The sequence below is a fragment of the Aulonocara sp. 'chitande type north' Nkhata Bay genome, linkage group LG12 (genome assembly GCF_057382095.1).
Source record: "Aulonocara sp. 'chitande type north' Nkhata Bay isolate Kocher_YH1m ecotype deep benthic linkage group LG12, A_spYH_male_GT1.1, whole genome shotgun sequence".
NCBI lineage: Eukaryota > Metazoa > Chordata > Actinopteri > Cichliformes > Cichlidae > Aulonocara > Aulonocara sp. 'chitande type north' Nkhata Bay.
The window spans coordinates 21359278-21377712 of NC_141355.1; the positions used below are offsets into that span (position 1 = coordinate 21359278).

The 18435-nt window shown below is 40.8% G+C and overlaps 1 long non-coding RNA gene across 1 annotated transcript; it reads left to right on the top strand.

Annotated features, from left to right (window-relative positions):
- The first annotated feature begins 706 nt into the window (after positions 1–706).
- On the top strand, positions 707–15476 carry LOC147317379 (uncharacterized). Its single transcript, XR_015131832.1, has 3 exons — positions 707–930; positions 14726–14968; positions 15202–15476. It is a non-coding gene; the product is annotated as an uncharacterized LOC147317379 (long non-coding RNA).
- Positions 15477–18435: the final 2959 nt, after the last annotated feature.

Below are 18435 nucleotides of genomic sequence, written 5' to 3' on the forward strand. Positions count from 1 at the left end.
CCCTTTGAAGAGTGAAAGGCTCAAAGGATGGAGAGGCAATCCGAGAACTTCACTGGCGCAGAGGGGAAATTGCCTTGAACCTTGAGGTGTATGAAAGTGCAATTTGTGTCCCATCTGTTCTGCTTCCCTTCCATTAGGAGGAAGGGTGCTCTAAGGCCACCGAGGAGAAAATGCCCCTGTGAGGGTCTCAAGGTACACAGAGGCTCTCGTAGATTTAATTTACCAGACTAGTCATTCCCTTTTCCTGTCTGTATTATCGCAGCTTTTAATGCTATTACCTTGGTCCTCTGTGTATGTGTGTCTTTTTTTTTTTTTTTTTTAAATAAAAGAACAATGCGTTTGGGGATCGTTATTTTATTTTATTTATTTATTTTTTATTCGAAATTTACCTTAAAAAGTGGGGGGTTATGTGTCTATTGTGTCTGTGTGAGTTAATAAGTCCTTTGACTATTTTCACACTATTTCCACAAGAGATGGGAACATTGGTGGAGAGAGAATGAAATGGGAGTGAGACAAGCCTGCAGCTCTATTGAGAAAGGAGTCTCCCCACTTTCACTGAATCCTGTCTCTGTCATACCACTTTGCAAAGTGGCTGGATGGGCTTCCTTAACTTTTTGCCCTTTCTTCAGAGGGATTTGCATGACAGAAGCAAGGAGAGAAGTTTGTTGCCCGGGAAACGGATTGCCTCCATTTGCAGTTGGAGTAGAGGTGTTGGAAACCATGGCATCAGAGATTAGATGGGCCCAAAGGATACATGTTTGTCAGGGCTAAGCTAGTAGAGTGCATTACTGGCACCAGAAAGAGCCCCTATCATTCACATTTTAAATGTAGCATTGTAGCAGGGAATCTTTGAGGCTTTACTGGTGCATTAAGTCAACTGTTGAACGTTTTATCAGGGAGGGATCAGCACAGACATTTTCGTTTAGAAAGGTATGTTGACACTTTTCAATTTGAATGTTATAGTTTGACTTCCTCTAGAAAAATCAGTTGCATGAAAGTTTAAATTTGTTTCTAATTAGTTGTTGCAATTACTAGCTATGATTTAAGATTTTATATATACCAAATCAGGAAACTCTAATGGTTCTCCATTGCCAGTGCATTGGCAGACTGCAGGGAGATAATGACTGCCCTTCTACCTGCCCCTAATGTTGACAAAGGTCTTTTGCTAGTGGTACAACTGGTCCGTGAGCCAGTCTGCCTTATGAAGCTGTTGGTGGATCAGCAAGTACCAGAGAAGAGCAAAGTTATACAAAGAGCAGAACTGAAACTGACTGAAGCTGACACTGAAACGTGTCTGCCGCAGCCTCTGCCTGTGCTTTTCATGCTGTGTTTTGGTGTTTAATACGGTATATTTATTATTTTTCACAATGAAATACAAAAATACAAAGCGTCAAATAAAAGTAAAAGAGGGGAGAAAAATTAAAATAAAAACCCACCCTAACAAACAACACCCCTCTTCGCTGTCAAGTAATCAAAAGTTTAAAAGGAAAAACTTTCAATCAGTGCAAAATAACACCAGCCAAGGTATACAGAATAAGAAGGAAGAAAAAATAAGCAAACAAATATAATTAAAAATAAATAAATGAAGGTCACTCCTGAACCTGTGTAGATGGTTGGTCAAAAAATATCAAAAAGGGTTTCCAGACTTTATTAAATGTATTTACAGAGCCTCTCAAAACGAACCTAATTTTCTCTAATTTAAGATGAAATAATACATCCTTAACCCAATGCGAAACCGTGGGCGAGGCTGCGTCCTTCCACTTCAAAAGTATTCATGCTGTGTTTTGTTGATCTTTGATGTTTTATCATGCTTCTTCCCTTCCTTACGAATTCCTGAATGGAAGAAACGAAGCTCTCTTCCCTCTCCTTGCCCACTTGCCAACCAATCAGCATTCGACCCACACACAGCTGAGCTACGTCTTGTTAGGTTTCTAAAGGACTGCATAGGATGTAGTGAGGGTTGAAAACCCCTCTCTGTAGGCTCTCCGTAGGTCACACAAATGGTCAGAACGTTGGTACAAAAAAAAACAAGCATAGCACCATCTCACCGTCTCATTTGCTGTGATACAGATGCAACAACTTGATGATGAGCTGACCAAACTAACTTAAGACCTGTTGTTCTACACAGAAGACAACAATACAGGAACTCTCATGCAGTGGTTCTCAATCATTTTTCTGGCATATCCTACTTTGGAAGCCAAAATGTTTTTCTACATCGTTTTCCAGTCCAATAATTAACAATATGAATTTATACAAGTTAAATGTTAGAATAATAAAACTCATCACAGCAGCATTGCCAAATTTTTGTTTGTTTGCTTTATTAATTTCCTACAAAAATTATTACTTTGTTACTTTCACTCCATATTTATTTCTTGGTCATCCAAAATAAATAAATAAATTAAAATAACAGGGTTTACACCAAGTACTCTTACTTGTCAGTTGGAACGGATTTCAGACACAGCATCAGAGTAGGAATGTGTGCATCTTCATTCCTCGGACTGCACTCTTCTGGACAGAGGCCACTGATGTTGGAATCAGCTGGACCCATTCTTAGAGTTTTGGGGTTACAGCTCCTAAGGCTCCTATTCCCACTCTGGAATTTACCTTCCATATCTGCTTCCATTGTCCCTTCAGCCCTTGGTACCTCTCTATTTTCTTGTGTGCCTTCTGGGATTGCTACACTTATCACAATTGCAGTCTTCTGCTCCTTGTCAACCACCACTATCCAGCAGCTGCTTGTCTGTCTGGAACTTGAAGTCCCATAGGACCTTAGCCCTGTCATTCTCAACCACCTTTGGTGGTCTTTCCCGTTGGGAACTGGGGACTTCTAGTCCATATGCGGCACAGATGTTCCTGTACACTATCCCAGCCATTTGGTTTTTCCTCTCAGTGTATGCTGTCCCAGTTTATATCTTACATCCTGCTACTATGTGCTGGATTGTCTCTGGGGTAACTTTGCAGTCTTTAACTTGGGTCCTGTTGACTGTGGCCCTGCCTCTCTGGTGCTTAGGGCCTGTTCTCCTGCTCCCATGATCAGAGGCTCTGTGTCATTATAGCAGCTGGACAGCAACTTTACCGTATCTAGAACAGTTGGTCGGGGTTTGAAACCTGGTGAAGGCATGCAACCAGAAATGGTACCAGATAAATACATCAGAATTTATTTATTCAATATTTGGATTTTTTTTTTTCAATTATAGTAATTTAAAACAATGAATGCCAACAATAACAGACATATATTGCATTATAGAGGGCGATAGTATTTGGTATGAAAGATTTCCTGTTTCTGTCCTTGTGGCAGTGGAGCTGTATCAGTCTCTTAGAGTAAGTTGTGCTGAGGGTGGTCAGGATAATCCATGGTGGATAAAAGTTTGATTGGTGACCTTCTCTCCAACACAGCTTTAAAGGTGTCCAGTTTGCAGCCAATCACAGAGCCAGCCTTCCTGATCAGCTTATCCAATGCTGGTGTCACCAGCTCCAGTGTTGCTCCTTTAGCAGACCACTGCAAAGTAAACTCAACACAACACTCAACACAACCGACTGATGGAAAAACATTTTCCTGTACATTTTGAAGGATCTCAGAAAAAGAGCCTACTCATCCCCTTCTTGTAAATAGCCTCTGTGTTGGTTTTCCAGTTCAGCCGGTCGTTAAGTGATGACGTGACTTCCGGGCCTAAAGTAGTCTGCGTTTAATATGGCTTTTGTGTTGTTAACATGTTTAAGTTTTGTATTTTCTTCTATTTAATCTCAAAAAGCTCCTAAAACAGTCAGTGATCACTGTTGACCTCCCTCGGCTTTTATTACCGCTAATCATTTATTTAAGCTCAGTTTTTAAAACCTTACGATGTAACTACAGCCCAGCCCATGCAGCAGTATATGAATGACTAACCTCGTATTGTGGATGGATTATCTCAGTTGTTCTCCTGGCTGAAGTTTGGTCCTTTTACAGCATCCTGCCATGCGATTACATTTGTTCCTGACCACTGAGAACCCTCACGTTAACTTTTATCGAGTGGAAAAAAAGTTAGCTTGTGGACCTGCAGCGGAGTTTAGGCCCAGACACGGCTAGTGACGTCAGACTTAACAACCAGATTGTTGATGCGGATACTCAGCTACCTGTATTCCTCCAATACACCAACCTCCTGTTCCAGGTTAGACATGGGTCATGTAGTCTTCCTCTTCCTTCTGAAGTCAATCACTGTATTTCTGGTGTTGATCCAATCCAACATTCACAGAATGTGCCAGAACAAGCCAGAACCATGGAGGGTAAGCCCAACAATCAATACGACCCAAAGCCAGACACACCAAAACCCAGGTCCTGTGTTCCTGTCCTGTAATACAATGGACATCTGCACAACATTATCCAATGATGTAGCAGCTAAAGTGTTATGTGTAAATGATATTACTCTTTTGGTCCCGTAGTTGATTTTCATATCTGCAGAGAGAATAAGTTTTGCTTTGTGTGTAATCTCTTATATTTCTTTTAAAATCCTGTGTCAACTGATCTTTCTGTTTGTCCTGATAAAAACTTTTTAAGGTGTGTTCCCTCAATAACAACCTATTTAAATGGAGTAAGGTCAAGGGTGCAGACATGTCAACCCCTTCCCTGCTCATAATAGTGAATCTTGATGGCACCTTTGAGTGAAACGCTCGTCTCGACAAACTGATTTCCATGTGTGAAAGTGTCCCCTGAGACAACAGCTCCTAAAACATTCTTCACACATATATACTGCTAATTCAGAGGAATGGACAGAAAATGAATGTGAAATAGAAAAGAGGCTGCATTGCTTAAGAATATTCAGAGTTAAAGGGGGTGGGTTCAGCCGGCGATTAGAACCACAGTTTATACAGAGGAGAGTGCACACAGTCCCTATTGCCAACTGTGAAACAAATGGCATCTAAATTGAATAATTCAGTCTGGGGGAGAAAGATGTGGGATTTGCACACAAAGACTGACTGACAGATAGAGTGAGAGGAGAGGCAGCCAACCTTTAACAGAGCTGGAGAGAAAAGACAGTAAATGGCAAGTTAGATTAATAGATTGGCAAGGTCTCACAGAAGATGGGATAATAATTCACCAAGCAAAAGAAAGGCAGCTTTTCTGAGGTTAGAGTTGAGTGAGGAGGAATGATGTAGATGGAAATATGAATATTGAATAATGCAGTCAAGATCCTTCCTTGAAACAAAAAAGGGATTAAGAGTGGTAGGAAGAGTCAAAGGTTAGAAGCAGTTGAGAAAGAGAAATGAATCAGGTGGGTGTTGAAGGAAAATCTGTGAAGAAACTGAAGTGAGGAAACTAGAACAGTTGAAGAAAGAAGAGTGCAGTGCTAGACAGAGGTCAATGACTGTGTAGTTTAAGCATTCACCACTGTCGGTGCACCTTTTAACCATCATCTGACATGCAGACACGAGGTAGCAAACGGACATGTAAATGAACACCTGGATTCCTGAGAGCTTCTTTGGATCCAGTTTCTTTTGGAGTGATTTTAGCCGAACAAATATAAATCACCCTGAAAGTCAATTACGTCGTGGTGAAATGGGAAATGGACTATTTAATTTTTACAAAGCATCCTCTAAGTCCAGCTAATTGCATGCCGCTTATATCAGCTAGTTTTTCTTCCCATGTGAAGTGGATGTTTCTATCTTGCTCCAGCTTTCCGCTCTGAAGACTCCAGTTTAAGATTTCGCTCTGATCTTGTTCATACTTTGTGCTTTGACTTAAGATGTCCTGCTGGGAGACTTAACCTGCTTTCAACACAGACTTTCAACCTGCTCTCTCATTTCTGCCTAAATATTTTGATAGTTTATTCAGCTTATTTTTAAAGGGTAAATCTTTATGTCTGTGAAGCAGCCCCTCATCGCAATAGCACAGTGAAATGTTCAGCTTTAAAGTGTCTATAATCAACAGCCTTTTTTACTACATATTGTTATAGAACAATAGCTAACGCTACACTCATACATACAGTGGTTGGATCACCAAAATAACTGCGGACGTTTGGAATGAACTTGTGATCTCGTTGGTTGAAAATGGTTCAGTGATGGGAACCATGCCTGCTACTACTTCCAGTCAGTTGCCGTCTTCCAAGTGATTTTGGTGCATCAAGATGGTGATAAAACAGCAATAAGATGGACAGTCTTCTATCAGGTCATGATTAAATGGATTGGCATTTACATGCAATTTGCTTGCGAGAATATGGTAATAACCAAAATCTGTGGCTGTCTATGTAAATTTCCTAATAGTATAGACTCTGTATGGAACTTCACCAAACCTTTTGAGACTTGAGTTTGTCATTATTTAAGTTACATGTTTTTTCATCATGAAGTGACCATGTATGGAAGAGAGCGTAGAGTGCTATATTTTCAGCTAACACTGTCCATCTGTAGCTAATGTTAGCTAGTCTGAATAGCAACATTGCTATGCAAGGATTTTTTTTTTTGATAACTTTTTAATTTTACTTCCTACATTTTGATACAAACATCTATAATTTCTACTCCTTGGATTTTCAAAACAGGCTCCTTACTTTATGTTCAACTGTATCATTTATAGTGTTTTATTCAAGGATTAAATTAAGTGAGTTAGATTAAGTACCGGTGTCCATAAGTGGTGGCCTTTGTACTTTAGCATTTACAGGGAGTGCAGAATTATTAGGCAAATGAGTGTTTTGTCCACATCATCCTCTTCATGCATGTTGTCTTACTCCAAGCTGTATAGGCTCGAAAGCCTACTACCAATTAAGCATATTAGGTGATGTGCATCTCTGTAATGAGAAGGGGTGTGGTCTAATGACATCAACACCCTATATCAGGTGTGCATAATTATTAGGCAATGTCCTTTCCTTTGGCAAAATGGGTCAAAAGAAGGACTTGACAGGCTCAGAAAAGTCAAAAATAGTGAGATATCTTGCAGAGGGATGCAGCAGTCTCAAGATTGCAAAGCTTCTGAAGCGTGATCATCGAACAATCAAGCATTTTATTCAAAATAGTCAACAGGGTCGCAAGAAGCGTGTGGAAAAACCAAGGCGCAAAATAACTGCCCATGAACTGAGAAAAGTCAAGCGTGCAGCTGCCAAGATGCCACTTGCCACCAGTTTGGTCATATTTCAGAGCTGCAACATCACTGGAGTGCCCAAAAGCACAAGGTGTGCAATACTCAGAGACATGGCCAAGGTAAGAAAGGCTGAAAGACGACCACCACTGAACAAGACACACAAGCTGAAACGTCAAGACTGGGCCAAGAATTATCTCAAGACTGGTTTTTCTAAGGTTTTATGGACTGATGAAATGAGAGTGAGTCTTGATGGGCCAGATGGATGGACCCGTGGCTGGATTGGTAAAGGGCAGAGAGCTCCAGTCTGACTCAGACGCCAGCAAGGTGGAGGTGGAGTACTGGTTTGGGCTGGTATCATCAAAGATGAGCTTGTGGGGCCTTTTCGGGTTGAGGATGGAGTCAAGCTCAACTCCCAGTCCTACTGCCAGTTTCTGGAAGACACCTTCTTCAAGCAGTGGTACAGGAAGAAGTCTGCATCCTTCAAGAAAAACATGATTTTCATGCAGGACAATGCTCCATCACACGCGTCCAAGTACTCCACAGCGTGGCTGGCAAGAAAGGGTATAAAAGAAGAAAAACTAATGACATGGCCTCCTTGTTCACCTGATCTGAACCCCATTGAGAACCTGTGGTCCATCATCAAATGTGAGATTTACAAGGAGGGAAAACAGTACACCTCTCTGAACAGTGTCTGGGAGGCTGTGGTTGCTGCTGCACGCAATGTTGATGGTGAACAGATCAAAACACTGACAGAATCCATGGATGGCAGGCTTTTGAGTGTCCTTGCAAAGAAAGGTGGCTATATTGGCCACTGATTTGTTTTTGTTTTGTTTTTGAATGTCAGAAATGTATATTTGTGAATGTGGAGATGTTATATTGGTTTCACTGGTGAAAATAAATAATTGAAAAGGGTATATATTTGTTTTTTGTTAAGTTGCCTAATAATTATGCACAGTAATAGTCACCTGCACACACAGATATCCCCCTAAAATAGCTAAAACTAAAAACAAACTAAAAACTACTTCCAAAAACATTCAGCTTTGATATTAATGAGTTTTTTGGGTTCATTGAGAACATGGTTGTTGTTCAATAATAACATTATTCCTCAAAAATACAACTTGCCTAGTAATTCTGCACTCCCTGTAGCTAGCAATACAGAAGAGGAGCAAGCATAAAGCAAGAAAAGTTTTTTTTTAACTGTCAGATAATTTCAAATGCAACATTTCTAACAGCTTAACAAACATCAGCAACCACACAAACTGTGTACAGTCTGTTGCACATTGTGTTGCTAGCTAAAGGTTCAGTTGCTGTATTTAAAAGGGAGCAAAACGAGTGTGAGATACTCAGAAATGAAGAAAGATGTAAAAGTCGACTGGAGCTCACAATAGAAATTTTTGTGAGTTGTGATTCTTTTCCCCACGCTGAGCCATTACCACCGATCTCAGGGTTCTCCCACTTGCCAAATCTCACTTTAACTCCTCACTGCACTTATTTTCCTTCTTAAGTGTGGAGGCAAACTCCCCCTCTACAATGTAGGCAGCAGAAATGTTATTTTTTCAAAATTCTTCTCCTACATAACAGATTCCAGATGAGAACATTCATTTAAAGTAGAATTTAGATTTTAATCACATTTATATTCTTATGGATTAATATAATTTTATTTTCATATTAATATATATTAATTTCAGCTAACGTTGCATAAAAATAAATAGAATTGTTCTTCAAGGAGTTCTTACCTCGTGTACATTTCAGAGCCTGTACTTTTCACTTTTACCTGAGGAAAGAAACTGATTCAGTACTTTTACTGTACTGCATACTGAGTATTTTCTTTAACACAGGTATCTGTACTTCTACTTAAGTAAAAAATGTCTGTAATTATGCCACCTCTGGTAGCTTGCATATGTTGGCATCACCCCTCGAAATACGTAATTTTTTTTTTTGTTTTTTTTGTGCCTGTCCCGTTTGGCTCTTTTGCCATCAGAATTGTCGTCTAAAGGCAAAGAAAGATGCCCAATGGATTTACTTTACCAAATTGACCATCCCAGCCTTGCCGTAATGGTCCATTTGATTCACCTTTTATTGTTTATTTTATTTTCACTTACTGAATACGGGACAGACTTGACTGGGGGAAAGAAGGGGAGAAAGAAAGAGGGGAAGAGAAACAGCTGAGAAGAGGGACGGGGGAGAAGGGCAAAAGACAAAAACCAACAGAACGGGCAGAAAAAAAAAGAAAGAAAAAAATGCATATATCAATCACCTGCTGAGAAAGAAAAAAGAAAACAAGCAGAAGAGAACAAGAGTAATAGAATAAACAACATCACAATGATATATGGGAATATGACAGTAAATACTAAATGTTAAACATTATTGTGCAGCACATAAGATCAACAGAACACAGTGTGCTTTGAGGTAGGAGCCAAAAAGGGTGTAGTTTGTGGGTGTGATCACCCGTGTGTACACCTGTGAGCATGGACGCGCTTGTTTTTGTTTTTTTTAAAGGTTCCTTCATGTAATGATCTGCTAGAGTGTGTGTGTGGGGGGGGGGGGGGGGGGGCACAGCCTCCTCTGCACCCTGGTGACATACCCCTACTCCAAGGTCCTGCATGTGTGGGTGGTTGTGGTGGAGCGGGAAGAGGGAGGCAGCTGGAGATGGGGAGGGAAGGAAGGGAGGGGCAAGTGACCCCTCCCTGGGGCCAGCTCCCCCGCTGACCCCAGTAGGCACCCCCATACTCCGCGACCCGCCAGGGAAAGGGGGCCCAGGCCCATCCAGACCGGGGCCCAGTGCAGCAGCGCCTCCCGGCCCCACAGAGCCCGGGACAGTCCACCCAACCCCACCACAGAGAAAACTGCACCCACCCCACCATCCACTCATCTTCCAGACTACATAAGACAACAAACACCCAGGCTGAGATCTTCCTCCACCTCTCCTGTATCTCCCCCTCCTGCAGAGAGAGCTCCTGAAGAGAGGAAAGCTCCTGCAAGATGTGACAATCTCCCCCACCAGTTGAAGAGCCCCCCAGGTGGCTCGATGCACCGGTGGCACCCTGCTCCAGGGCTGGGCCCCCATGCACCCACCCGCCCACAACCCCGGCAACACACCAACCTGGACCCAAGCCCCCGAGGCCCGGCCCGGGCCCCAGCCCAGAGATGGAGCGCCCCCAGAACCTCACACCCATCCCGGACCCACCCAGGGGCAGCCTGGGTGGGTCCGGGATGTTAATAAAAAGAAGTCCGAGTTAGTATATAACATTTTATGCCCTGTGCAGTTTTCACTGGAGAAATACATAAAATGACTATAAAGACTAAAACCATTTTTGGCACTTCATGTTGTTTCTTTTTCAGTTACAGAGGTTATAGCTTTCAAAAAAGTTAGCCATATCAACTTTAAAATATGCACATCAATGTCGCGTTGACATTCAGCTTAAGAAAATTATGTAAGCCACATAAGACAATAGTGACAGTAGCATAAATACTATATACTATAATTTACCAAAGTTGTCTACTCATTGCAATAACATGGCAATGTTTACCTTAAATATTTAAGAATGTGGTATTAAGTACAGATTTCTGTTTATTGTAAAGCTGTTATAGTGAAAAATTATCATATAAACAATGTAAATACGAACAATTAACTTAAACATAGTATTTTAATGATGATCATTATCATTATCACCGTATAGCAGCTAAAGCTCCTGTAGTGTCAGAGAAATGCAGTCATCAGAGCTCACATTCCAGTTGCATCAAGGACAATTTGTATGGAGTTAAGTAATTGAACCAAGAATCTGATGAGACAGTTTCAGCGTGGTGATTGCTTCCAGGAGACAGCAGTGCCCCAGTGTTGTTGAGAGGTTGTCTTTAATGTGATTAGCTGTCTGTTTCAAATTAAACACAAGCCAATAATGAAACTAGGGACAAAGTATCCCATTGTCCTCAACATCACTACAGATATCCTCAGTTCTCTTTCTTTCTATGCTTTGACAGCTTTTGTTTCGCCTTTCATTTTCAGCCGTCATCCTTTTAAGACACAGACAGTAGAGAAAAATGTGCTTGTGTGTGTGTTTTTTGGGGTGCAGGGTGGGTGAAAGGAGGGAGCACTCAAATCCCAGTGGCTCTGGGGAGCTGTCAGAACTGATAGTGCTCTATCACTTGCAAACGGAGGTGCAAAATTGGGCAGAGCTGAGCACTGCGCAAAGCAGAGGATGATGGTCCCTCTGTCCACTGGAGCCTGACTGACTGAGATGGAGAGACGCGGAAAGTGTTCTGCCAGCTACCTCACAACTTGAATTGAACAAGCCAGGGAAATTCTAAAATTGACACAAAAAATTCAGAATATGGTAACTGGCAAAAGGGATTACAAAATCATGTGAATCTATTAATGCAAATAACTGAGCGCAGCCAAGACTAATATTAACAGACAGACAACTTTGCTACTTTACAAGACCTTACAATGAAGTCACGATATGATTAATTTCTTGCAGAGCTAGGTGAACAGTTCAATGTCAGTCCCATATTTGTACGTTAATCCTTCAGCTTCAGCTGGGAAATGGCTAATTTTGCTTAAAAGAAAAACAGTCTTCACAACACACAACTCCGCCTACTTGGATTGTTCTTTGTAACTGTTGTACATTTAACATGACACAATATTTAAAGAACTCAATATGTGCTGTCACAATAAGACAGACAGAATGGCTATTTTCAGTATCTGTTTACAGCTTACTTCTCACTCCAGCTTCATGAGCAGAAAAACAGCGTTGGCAAGAAGATAGCACTAATAGACTTATTACACAACATGTTTAAATATGGCTTTAAAATGTTAAGTTAAAAAGAATTTGGTCCCCTTTGCAGTGCATGGGCTACAAGCATTTTGACATTATTCAACAACCCCAATTCTAAACAAAGTTGGGGTGCTGTGTTAAATGTAAATAAAAAGAGATACAAGTACAATGATCTGCATAACTCACAAACCCAGATTTTATTTACTGTAGAACACACAAAGCATATCAGATGCTTAAACCTGAGACATTTTATTATTTAATGAATAATATTTTGGCTCATTTTGACTTTGATTGCAGCAAGATGTCTCAAAAAGGTTTGGACAGGGGCAACAAAAAAGCTGAAAAGTTGCACAAAAAGAAACACCTGGAGGAACAACAGGACAGAGGTTCACTAATAAATACCCACATCTACAAATTGCAGAACAATTTCAGAATAAGGATCATCAACATAAAATTGTGAAAACTCATCATGTCATCATCTACAGGGCGTATTATCATCAAAAGATTGAGAAAATCTTGAGAAATCTCTGTGTGCAGCACTGGATGCCCGAAATCTTTGGCCTTCATGCAGGACTGCATTAAAAACAGCCACGATTTTGTCATGGAAATCACTGAATGGGCTCAAGAACACTTGCTGTGCCATCAACAAATGCAGGTAAAAGATCTATCATACAATAAAGTAGTCCAGAATCCCTGGCATCTTCTCTCGTCAAAGCTCATTAAAATGGATTTGGGAAACTATTATGTGGTCAGTTGAATACAAAGTTAAAATGCTTTTTGAAAAACATGAACGCTGCATCCTCTGGACTAAAGAGAGAGGGACCATCCAGCTTGTTATCAGCACTGGGTTCAAAAGTCTGCATCTCTGATGGTATGGGGCTATTGCCAATGGAGTTGGCAGCTCGCGCATCTGGACAGGCACCATAAATGTTGTAAGATGTATACAGGTTTTAAAGCACCATATGCTCCCATCCAGATGTCGTCTTTTTCCTGCGTATTTCAATAGGACAACGCTAAACGGCATACTGCAGCAGCAGGATTTGATGGTAGAAGAATCCAGCTGCTGAACTGGCCTGCCTGCATTTCAAACCTTTCACCAACTCAAAACAATACAACAAAGAAGACCGAGGACTGTTGAGCAGCTAGAATCCTGTTTTAGACAAAAATGGGACACCATTCCTAAAAGCCCCAAAACTGGTCTCCTCAGTTCCCACATGTTTATAAACTGTTGGTAAAAGAACATGTTTTGAATTTGCCACTATCAAATTCAAAACAAGCTAACATTTTTCTTTAAATGGTACATTTTGTCAATTTAAACATTTGATTTATTTTCTATGTTAAAAATAAAAAATTGGGTTATGATTCTTGCAAATGACTGCATTCTGATTTTATTTACGTTTAACATGGCATTGCTGCTGTTTTGGAATTGTGGTTGTACTTGCTGTGTTCATAAAACGAAGTACTCTTTGGAAATAATGACTGTAGAAAGCAACTGCTGAGCCTGGATGTCAAGAGATTCATCTAAAGGTTGCTGAAGAACATGATTGAAAATGCCCCAAAATGCAAAATCTGTGTTGGCAACAGCTGTGAGCGGAGCAGTTATGTTTTTGGTATGTCAGTCAATCGGATTCTTCTGAATGCAATATCTCAGAAACACCTGGAGGAAATTTCATTACATCTGCCAAAGAGGTCAACCTGGACTAAAGAATGAACTTATTAGGGTGTAGTGGGCAAAGGTCAAAGGTCACTGTGACCTTACAAAGCACATTTTAACCATAGGCCAAGGATCCATAGGTTAATTATGATGGCACTTCGCACAAATGTCTAATAGCATAAATTGATGGGTTAGTGATGAGGTTAAAGGTCACGCCTTGGCAGACATGGAGAATTGCAACTCAATTGAATAGCAGAAACACATAATTCAAATTCTTTTTCGAGATGCTCCTGCAGCTTTCACTGTTTTTGATGACTGCGAGAACCTCCTGCAGTCGTATTAAATTAAATTTGTATTGCAAATTATACATACAGAACCACACTCAAAAGGAAAATTCAGCATATGTACACACGCTCATTTTGAGTCCACCTCAGTGAACACACTGCATACTTGAAATGCTATTAGAATGAGTCAAATCTAATCAAAATCATTTTAATACAGAATTAACTTTTTAGTGCAAACACCATCAGAAAGTGTTGCTTTTGAATGTACACACAGATGAAATTGAGTAAATGTACTGGACCAACTGAAAATGATACTTACAGATATAATGCTTGACTATGGAAACCCATCCCATGAAGCTCCTGGCATGCAGTTTTTGTGCTGATATTAATGCCAAAGCTCTGCAGTTATTGAGTCAGCAGTGCGCTGGGGACTTGTGCACACTATGCACTCAGTGACCTCGCTCTGTAACCTCTGTGGTTTATGGTGGAATATCTAGGACAGAACAAATTTCACACACTGACTTGTTGCAATGGTGGCATTTGAGCGTGGCAGTACCACACTCAAATTCAGTGAGCTCTTTAGAGCAAAGAGTTCTTTCACAAATGTTTGTAAAGAGTACATGACTCTGTGCTTGATTTTATGCACCTGTGGCACTGGGACTGAAAACACCTGAAATCAAAGATTAAGAGGTATTTTTGTACATTCAATTCATCTGTAATTGATGTTTCTGTATTATATGTCATGCAAAGTGGTTTCATGGTGTTGATTTTATGTGGAGTTAGGAATGAATAACAATGCACAAGTTGCCACCTACATGAGTAAATGATAGTGCTACATAGAGATCTTGTAAGATTAATATGTAAAATGGAGGAAATTGTAATTTACAACTTTTTTAATGTATTTTTCTGATTTTTTTCCCCAAACATATTAACAATGAATCTTTATGTTTCTTATTGCTGTTCCTAGGCCCCTTTCTCTAAAGCAGTCCTTTACTTAGGTTACATTCAGTGGCCCCTTGGCTGCTACATACAGTGGTGCTGCTGTGACATTGCATTGTATGAGGGGAGAGGTGATACAGCATGTGCAGCTGTCAAACAACAGGAAGAATAGCTGTGTTCTCGGCAGACCTGCCTTAACCAGATGCTGTGGGGAGGAAAACACTGTAAATGTGTGATTTCAAGAGCGCCTCTTAATAGACAAGAGTGTGAGGTAAGTTGCTAATATTTTGTACTTCCAGTTTTGTAAGATTCTGATATTTCTATATGATCCTGAAAAGCTTTAAGTAGATGTAAAATATTTAAATCCACCACATTTAGATTAACGAATAAAAGAATATAGTTAAATTTGTCGTTTTTTGATATCCTGCTAGGTAGTGCAGCTACTATAAAGATGCTGACAGACCCCGTGGAGGTGGTAAAAGTTGTTTTATTTTCTTACTGCAGTGACAGCTACAAGGAACAACTTCTGCTTCAAAGCCTTCCAATTACTGGAATCTGGTTTCCTACCTTAGGTGTAGCAAATTCAAACAGTTTGGGCGTCTGCTTCCCCGTGTTTTTTGTTTTTATGAGGAGGACGAGATGCCGTGAGATTTTACAGGGTGTGACAGGGGGTCACGCTGTGAATGATCTTCCCACACTCAAGAGCTTTTATGAGTCCCTTTAATGAAGATGTGCAAGGATCTGGCTACGTGAAACAAACATCATATTTCATCTCTGATCATCTGTGGGTATCTGTTTCATACTCAACATTGTTATTTCTCATTTACAGCACAGTTTCTGCTTTTCACACCCTTATGTGGTAACAGTAATTGGATTTAACTTTTGTTTTTTTTAGAAAAATCAACCTTGGTCGCATGAATAATAACAGTCATCACGCACAGCACAGTTGCACCAAACACAGGGCATGCATTAGATAACCTTAACTCAGCCTCCCTGCAAACGGCTTCCTGTGTGTGTGCGGAGGCACTGGGGGGGTTTCTCGTGAAGATATCACTGGTTGGTCACACACAGGAAACCAAGATGCTTTCCAGGGTTGAACCAAAACGCCGCTGAGAAAAAAGCAGACTTCTAAGTCAAACAAGTGTCATCTTGACTTAAACTGCACTTTGCAAAAAGGGAAAAAAATAAAATAGACTCGCTCTTAGCTAAAGCTGCTCAGGAACCACTTGAAGCCACGCTATGATTACACGACTCGTTTTAAAACACAAATAGGTGTCGGGCTTCTGGTCGAACAGCTACATTTTTACTACACACTGAACACAGACGCACAGACTTTGGGAAAGTAAAACAAAATATTTAAAAATGCTGCCACAATGGCAATGAAAAGAAACTATGTCTGCTTTTCTAAAATACCCCTAAACACACAATTAACATCAAACAACAGAAAATAATAGTTCTCTTTTAGCGTCGGCATAAACAGGAGACTGCCAGCAGTCACAGCAGAGGAAAAGGGATGTTGTAAAGATACCAAAGTTGAGCAATAATGCTTCTCTGCCTGTGTAGCTGCTCTGGCCTCTGATCTCTGTCCTGGCTTCCCCTCTTCTCAACAACATATGGCTGTCAGTATTAGTCTCTGAGGAGGCATCTATTTGCCAATAGTTGAGACTTAAAATATTGCAAAAGTTGCTTTTCTTGTCAAGTACTTGCAACAGCGGGATTTGATAAATGCTTACACACAGTGTTATTGTAACAACCTTTTACTTCTCACTGACTAAACTGTTGTTGCCCCGCTGCCTCAGCTGCTTATAATACTCTGAAATATTAGAGTCTGATGTGTTATTTTAATCTCAGATGTTTTTTATTATCAAACGGATAGAGCAGAGTGGATTTAAACAGGTGTCATGGCGGTGGTTTTAACTTGAGGTCCTTCGGGTCACTCGGTATTCTGCTTTCAAGTTGATCTCTCCTCGCTCCTGTCAGACATTTTAACACAACGCTATGGAGACTGGGGCCCACATGGTAGTGGTGTCATCCTTGCAACATTATCCCCTCTTATCAAGCCTTTCTTCTTCCGCCTTCTTTCTGTTTGATACTTCATGCCCTTGCTCCCACTCCAGTCTACTCTTCCTCCCCAGCCACCGCTCGCTGCGCCCGATCTCATCCTCCACCTCTGTGTCCTCCAACCACTTGACGCCTTTTCAAATTCATCCCCATCAGTTGGCAGACAGGGTGCATTTCAACCGCAGGGCACAATGCAGCGATCCTCGTGAATCAATGGCAGATAAATCAATGCTATCTCTTTTTTCCATGCCTCTGCCGCCATCGATTTTTTTTCCCTGTTACTTTGCTGTTTGCGGAGTCTTGAACTTTGCTCAATTAAACTGAGTTGACTTTCAGGAACAAATTGTAACAGCGTAAGGCTTTCAGCTCTGAGACAGACATTAATGTTAGCTCCGGATGGGGAGTATAAGAGCTTTATTTATGAGATGCCCCATTCAAAGAGATGCTGCAGTGATTTCTACTGAAGCAGAACCTGGATTTACTGGTATTGTGAACCCTCTTTCAGATGTGGCATGCAAAAGGCTTGCCTTGATTCTAGGTCTTTCATTTTGAACCAGAGCTAATACCTAAAACAGAGACAAAGCAAATATCCTTTGATCATATTTACTAAGAAAGAGGGAGGCCCAATTAGCATGTGAATAACCCTTGCTTTGGTGTTTTAGATAAACGCTCATAGATTTCTTGGCAGGGGAAATATCTAATATGATTTCATGTCCAATCTCCAGGCTCTAGATCCTGTCACTGGGAGGGAATGATTTCTGGGAAATGCACAGACTCAGGCATATCATTTTGAAAACTACATTTAATATAGCCCACAGAAAATTATCCACTGTGATATTTCACTAGTCTCCCCCATAAATAATTCATTGTTTTTATGTGCCCTCATGCTGCCTTGGGGATTGGAACAGCTGAGTGTTTTCACAACGTATTTGTGTCCAATCTTCTGCGTATTGGACGTACTCTAATCAAACCACAGTAAACATGCCTTGAATGTTTGTTGAGTCATCTGCTTATCAGCTAATCAAATGGCTTATTTGCCTGCCTGCCTGCCCGACTGCCTCACTGGAGCACAGCACAGGCCTGCTTGAGTATTTTTCAATTAATTGTTCATCTGTTTGATTGACTGCGCAGCCACACAGTATGTGTGATATGAATGAACTCCACAAGTTTTAAATGTATGCTTTTTAGGTCCACTGCAGCAATAAGCAGGAGATCTGATTGAGACTAAGTAAGTCAGGCAATCCATTGTTCTGGAAAGTCTACATTGCTTTCTCTCTCACACACACATTGCTTTATTATTTGACATGTAGGTGTAAGATCACATAAAAGATCCCGTGTGTACATACAGTATGTGTCTGTTTTTCTGTGAAAGAACTAGCACAAAAGTGCAAGTCATAGAGAAAATTTCAAAGGCAGAAGCCAGGACAGCGACATGGAGCTGCCAGGGATTGGTGAGCAATCAGATAGGGCAGAATTGATGACCTGGCTCACGATGGATTTCTTGGAGCGGGCTGCCAGACCGAGGTAATACTTTCAGGCTCTTATCAGCACTGGCATAAGCTGAGTGCTGCATCACCCACTTCCCAGCGTCAGCTTATTATGAGAGTCCATGATGTGTGATTGCTTGTACTGCCTTTGTGTGTCCCAGGGTCTGTGTGCACCGGACACAGTTGGCAA